A 7398-nucleotide genomic window follows, 5' to 3' on the forward strand; every position below is an offset into this window, starting at 1 on the left:
TGCTGCCCTCCCCAACACAGAATTCAGCTCATATCTTCTGCTTATTTTCTCTTACATTGTCACTACAGCCAGGACCCTCCAGCATTGGAATAGCACCCCAGCGTTGGACGTAATGGGAAAGTCCTGTACCATAGGCGATCTTATAATTATATTTTTCCCTGAGACATGTTAGTGTCTTCTTTATCTACCATATTGATTGAAGCAGAGGAAATGAATTAAAGGTTGTGCTGCGGCTAGGACTCGAACCCAGGTCTTCTTGCTTACTAGGCAGAAATGCTAACCATTACACCATCACAGCACTACTGTAAATATTGCTGCACGATGTACCCAAATTGATTGCCCTCTCCAACACAAACTTCAAATAATATCTTCTGCTTTTTTTCCCTCACATTGTCACTACTGCCAGGGCTCTCCGGCATTGGAATAGCACCCCAGCGTTAGTCGTAATCGGAAGTCCTGTGCCATAGGTGATCTTATAATATCAACTTTAATCCATTTCTTCTGCTTCTAACATTATTGTAGACAAAGAATAGACTTAAATGTCTCAGGGAAAAATATAATTATAAGTTCTTATGTTAGCTGTCGGTCGAGAGTTAGCCTGAAGTATTTGAGTGTGTTCGGTAACTGGATAGGGTGGATACTAATGATAAGGTAAAAGTCATGGAGATGGAAGGTGCAGATGGTTTGTCCTGTAAATAATGCCTAGGTTTGGGTGTGGTTGACAGAGGAGACGAAAACTGAAGGAGATGGACTGGCAGAGTTGGTTTGGGCGTATCGGCAGTGTACAGAAAATAAAGGAGAGGAGAGAGGACAGAGTCTCGGGGCACACCTGCATTGCTATGGAACGTATGGGCATGTGGTAATAACACGGTGGGTATCCGGCACATTTTCCGCTGATGGCTAGAAATGAGTTGCAGAGACAATTCCGAAATCGTTGGATTGGACGCGGGGAAGATGTGTCGTGGCCGGCTCGTTCGCCAGACTTGACTCCCCTGGATTTTTTCTTATGGGGATACGTAAAAGACATTGTTTATAAAGACGTTCCAACTGAAGGTATGCGAGAGAGAATTGTCAGAGCATGTGCTTCGACAAGGGCCGAAGTGATAAGGAATACCACTCAATCCATGATTGCAGCACTGCATTGATACCAGTGGTCATCACTTCGAACACCTTCTGTAAATGGACGTTCATGCCACCTTTGTGACCTTCGTTGTCCTTTAAAGACCTTACTGTTACACATCACTGTATTCATCTCGATAGCCGCTATCAGGAAATAAGTACCAAACTATAGCATCCCATTTTAAAAAACGAAGTTGACCTCCATATCTCTGACTCGACCCCACCTAGCAACAAAACACCAACGTCATATTATGGCCCCCGTAGTCCCATACAACATTTGTCCCACAAACTTTACTTTCGGAGTAATTCTCGGTGGCAATAGTAGTGACACCCTGTATAGTCTAGTGTTTCCCGCGTTTTTATAACAGATATTTTTATGAATCAGTAAGTAAAGGGACACATTGTGCAGTTAAATTAATTTGATAGGACTAGTAAGCTAGCTGCTAGTAGTGTTTTTACTTACAAGACGTGTTGTATAATGTGTGCTTGGAAGCAGGATGTGATTTGCAAAACCGTATTAATAAACGTTCGACAAGTGTGTGTGTGTGTGTGTGTGTGTTTTCTTTTGGTATTGTACTTGCAGACATTTGAAAGTGACCAAAAGTCGAAACTGGCCAATAATGCGATACATTAACATGGCAAAATAACGGCATCTTGCATAATAAAACCGACAGACAACGTTGTAGGTAGGGCAACCACAGCTAGCAAGTGTTCATCTTGGGTATTAAGAATCGCTTCAGCTGAAGCCGTTATTAACACCTAATTATGTTTTCAAAATGTTTTTATCATTTAGAAGTTACATTGAGACTCTGGATCCGTACATGAAGAAATCATCTGAATGGAGTGCCACTGGTTTCAGGTTTTGCCTCTGGATAGACCAGTCCATTACAGGGATCTTACTGTTCACAGACAATTACCTCACAGGTGCTGCTTTATGATAAGCTCCATTGTGATGCTGATACATACATCGTCTCCAAACTTTTCTATCGTAAGCAGTACACAATGCTATAAAATGTGTTCATATTCTTCCGCATTTAGTGTTTTCTTAAGCTCAATAAGGGGAAAACACCCTAACGACAAACACATCCCCTGTCCCAACACCACCTCCCTCGTACTTCACTGTTGGCGCTACACATGATGGCAGGTAACGTCCTCCAGGCATTTACCAAACCCAGACCCTTCCGTTGGATTTCCACAGGGTACAGTGTGATTCCTACCCACTTTTAGTGATCCACCGTCCAGTGGTGCGCTCTTTACACCACTTCATTCGTCGCTTGGCAATGACCACAAGAACGTGCGGCTTTTGAGGGGTTACTGGACCACACCCTACGCCCAGTCCTTGTGCTGGGTTGACTGATAAGAGCACTTCGGAAATCACGAGTGATTCCTTCCGCTGATTTCATACGATTCTTGCCACCATCCTTCTCAATGCTCCATCAGTACATGAGGTCTCCCTTTTCTTGGTTTAGCCACTTCGCTTTTCCACTTCACAATCACATCACCAACAGTCGACTTTGGCAGCTTTAGAAGGGCTGAGATGTCCCTAATGGATTTGTTACTCAGGTGACATCCAGTGACTAGTCTACATTCGAAGCCACTGTGTGAGCTCTCCTGACGGACCCTTTCCGCATCTCTGCTTACAGTACAATATTCTCCACCTCCTTCTATGTTGTCAGGACCACCTCTCGTCACATCTAGTGGTCAAATCTGCGTTACATATGGGTGTCCTGATACTTTTCATCAGATAGAGCATATGTGTGGTGAGATCGTCCCTAGAGCGTGGCAGAGCGAGGTGCGCTATGACTAAGCCACGCGATTCTCATTCCCGAAGAAGCATTTTTCGAATCTCTGCCCAGCCATCATGATCCAAGTTTATCAAGGTTTTGCCTAAATCGCTAAAGGCAAATGCCGCAGTGGTTCCTTTGTAGATGACACGGCCGATTTCTGTCATGTTTTCCCAACCCGATCTCGTGTCCATTTCTAATGACATTATCTTCGACGGGATGTTAGACCCCTCCAAGAGTAAATCCGTCCAATGTAAACATGACTGTTTCATTCCATTGGTACAAGGACCAGATGAGAACAATGACCTATTTGCCAGTAAATGTCTACAAGCACGTAAAGGTACACTTTATTTTCAGTTCATCTCTCAGTCATCTCTCAGCTTATATAGTCTAACAGAACCTCGTTTTCTGGGCAAAGAACACCATTTACACTCAAACCCAAGGTGGCTACAAGATGTGTATTTTCATCACTAGAGGTCGTCTAACACTGACTGTTCCAAAATGAAGAGTGAGGAGACAAATAGAAATAACAGAATTGAACATAACATTGACGATGAGGTCATCACAGAGGAAGCACAGTCTCGAGTTCGACAAGGATGATTATGGAAATATGAGATGTCCTTTCAAAGAAATTCTCGCAGTATTCATCTCAATCGATTTAGGGGCATCATGGATGTCTTAAATCTATATAGTCAGACGGGAATTGGATCCCCACCCCTCCTTCTTTAACCACTATTTCACCTCTCCCGTCAAGAGTAGGTTGCAATGTTAATCACCTCGGTTGGATGTGGTGATAGCCACCATTTTTGCTGCACCAATTTGAGGGAGTCTAGTTTCAACAGGACGTTGTTTTATTGCATGCAGCAATACAACCAATGATAACAGTGCCGTAACTGTTCAGCAATCATCTGTTGATTCGCTCATATTTCCTGCCATAGTGTCAAATTTGTGAAGCTACCTCACGAATCTGCTCCACAGGAGCAACTTAAAGGCACTGGTTGGATTGAAACAAGGAGTTCAGGACTAAATCAGTGATACTACAGCTGAAATGTAGCAACGAGCATTCGGAATCTGTAACGGAACATTGAGTTAGCGCATGTGTACAGGAAATGTTAAGTAGAAGACGTAATTTTCGTCATTGCTTATTATTAGGCAAAATGTAATGATCCAGCTTCTATTAATATTTTTTTTTATTTCTTCCATTTTTTTATGTCTCCTGAGTTTCGTGGAATCTTGTTATCTTATAAGGTTTACATACGAATGTGGACTGTAGTTACAAAGTCTGCGACGTTGCTCTGTACCCATGTTGTGAGGCTCATGCTACATCGCCTGCAGTCATCCGCTGACGTCCTCTAGAAGAGTGTAACGATCCCTACACACTTCGACGCGTACAGCTGACTCTGCGGTCTGTGGCGGACACTGTTCTGAGGGTTGGGTTGGGGGGGGGGGGGGGGGGGAGGAGACCAGACAGTGAGGTCATCGGTCTCATCGTATTAGGGAAGGAAGTCGGCCGTGCCCTTTCAAAGGAACCATCCCGGCATTTGCCTGGAGCGATTTGGGGTAATCACAGAAAACCTAAATCACGATCGCCGGACGCGGGATTGAACCGTCGTCCTCCCGAATGCGAGTCCAGTGCACTGTTCTGACTAGCGATTAACATCAGAGGTAAATGAGGTCACACTAACACACATGAAAAGATTGAACTTACTCACTATGACGTGAGGCTTATCGCGATTCAGTTCCAAATTTCCGTGACTGACTTTACTTCTGTAAGCCTGTCTATTAATGCTGAACAAAGAGACGTTTGACGTAAGGAATTAAACTTCAGAAATGTTATTATATTGTACGTGTTTGAACCAAAAATTGCAAACTGATGCTAGTCAATCATAAAAATTTCAGGGCAGCGCAATCACGTCTCTCTCAATACAGAAATATCATAAGAAGTTATTATAATGTAAACGGTTGTTTGTACACCACTATCCAACCAAACTAATTTATTAAGTTTTTCTGGAATATTTCCAATCTGTCTGTTACGATCCAAGTCCATATTTTTTTGGTATTGAACCCCGAAGGACATTATTGGGTAAAAAGTCACGTGGTGGCACCACACGAATCCATTTGGTGACGCACCGAGTGAGGTGGTGCAGTGGTTAGAACACTGGACTCGCACTTGGAAGGACTACGGTCAAACCCGTGTCCAGCCATCCTCATTTAGGTTTCCCGTGACTTCCCTAAATTGCTTCAGGCAAATGCTGGGATGGTTCTGTAGGTTGTTGCTTGGTGACTGTTGTTAAGAGCTTGTAGAAAACTGCTACTTAATTTTCTTGCGTTTATACCAGAATGGTATTAACATTTAAATAAAATAACTATAGCCTACATAATGATTAAATACGCTGTAATGAATCCTTAAGCGGAGACGTTTATGAGAAACATACAGTATTTAAAAGGTGCACCAAATTCGCAATCCTAAATACACGGCAATGAAATTTTGTACCATGCTTAACACGAAATTAACACATTTAGTGTTAAATTCCTTGGATTATATTACCTAACTCTTTTCTGGAATTTAGAAGTTTTATTTTCAAAAAATAATATAGTACCTCTTTCTCAGAAACTATTCAATAGTTTCCTATACAACTTTCTCTGTTTAATCTTCTTCCATACAGTAAGTTTCTCTCATGAGGTTTTTTGAATATATCGAATAGGAGAATTTTAATAACTTTTCAATTATAATTTTGTAAGTAAAATAAAAAATTCATGAAAATTTCGAGCTCTTTGCTCCACATCTCAGCTTACACTCGGAATTTCAAAATTTACCCTTGAGACAACATTTGTTGACTTATAGGAATAAGTGTACAAAATTTCATAACTCTAGACGTCATAGTTTCTGAGAAAAAGATACGTAAACCTTAAAAAATCATAATTTTCAAGAAATTAAATTTAAAGTTCAACGTAACCTCTTTTTATGTCACCTCTTCAGAAGGCTCCAGATATGAACACAGTTTTTTCTTCCCTTCGAGGTTTCTCTTCTGGTTTCTTGTTTTCTGCCTTCTTTTCTTTACCAGGTCTTCAACTGACTTTTCAGCTGCAGAGAGGCGCTGTAAATCCATTTTTCTCAAGATGTCTTGAGTGAAATTTGTTGTCTTAAGGCCCATTGTTTTTAATACCACGTCCCTACATTCCCATAATTAAATACAAGAACTGCATCACAAGTTGCAATTCTGACAATTGTAACAGATGAAAGCACTTTAGTGCATCGTTTCCATATGAGTAAATTTAGAGATTCATTTGGATCTTGGGTTTTGCAATAAACACACTTTTTTTAGAACTGCAGGATCAGCCAGAAACCTATAAGTGGGCTGAACACCATCCAGGATACAATTTGGAAACCTCTCTTTCTGAATGTAGGGGTTGTTATCCCTCTGAACCTGTAGATATTTACACCAGTTAATGTCACTGTGTGACGGCTGCCGTCGGCCACAACTTCATGTCGGAAAGCGGGCGATAGTAAATTACTGGATGGCCGCAGTGTGGTGGAGGGCAGTAAGCCACGTAGGCTGGCTCATGGTAGCGATACCTGGCTCGCGCTAGTTTGCCCTTTTCGTCTGCTGCTGTCTTCCTCTTTTCTCCTCCTTCTTAAAAAACTCAACGATTAATCTTATCGATCTTTTCGCTGCTCCTCTCGCTTTCGTATCAACCTTTCCATGACGTAGGTAGTGGCAAATAACTTTCTCTCTTCGTTCTCACGCATTGCTCCTTCGTATAAGTGCACGAATCCCCTCTTCACTAGCTCGAACCATGTCTCCAGTCTTCTCGTTGGCTGAAGACAAGGCGGATTTTCACAGCGATAGTCGCCCAGCAGGGAGTGACGTAAGCAAGTGATGAATTCATGCTATGTGTGTGTGTATGTGTGTATGTGTGTGTGTGTGTGTGTGTGTGTGTGTGTGTCTGTGTATGTGAATGCGTACGAGCGCGCGCTAGCGCATGTCTTTTGACTATCTGTTATATCCTGTATTCTGGTCCTGTTTGTCGCTATCTATCGAGACGTTGTGTCCTCGCTGCACGTGTGATAAGTCTCATCTGCAATGCATAAAATCTTTGTCGCTCAAAGTTTCTACGGAGCCAAGCTGCCGTTATGTAACTTATCCTAAGAAAATGTTTGTGACATCCAGATACACAGTTGGTTAAAAAGTTTTTGGCATTAATTTTTACAAAAGAAACAATTAGTGCTATTACTCGAACAAGTATAAAACTATGTAGACTGTAATTTCCTGTACTGACTGTATTTTTTTGCGTAATTGTTGGCAAGAATGTGTTTCGAGCAAACGAGATCAGCATATACCCCATTAAAAAGTCATTATACTCTATAAAACCGCACCTCCTATTCGTCCAATACGAAACTTCAGTACGTAGTCCCACTATAATCCTCTCTGTGATAGTCAACATGAACTCCTAAAAACGGAGATCTGACGAAACCCAGATCGCCCTTTTCATG

General features: G+C 41.9%; 1 non-coding gene across 1 annotated transcript; it reads right to left on the bottom strand.

Annotated features, from left to right (window-relative positions):
- Positions 1-225: 225 nt before the first annotated feature.
- Trnat-agu lies at positions 226-298 on the bottom strand. Its single transcript has one exon. It is a non-coding gene; the product is annotated as a tRNA-Thr (tRNA).
- Between the last annotated feature and the right edge of the window lie 7100 nt (positions 299-7398).

The sequence above is a fragment of the Schistocerca piceifrons genome, chromosome X, assembly GCF_021461385.2.
Source record: "Schistocerca piceifrons isolate TAMUIC-IGC-003096 chromosome X, iqSchPice1.1, whole genome shotgun sequence".
Classification (NCBI taxonomy): domain Eukaryota; kingdom Metazoa; phylum Arthropoda; class Insecta; order Orthoptera; family Acrididae; genus Schistocerca; species Schistocerca piceifrons.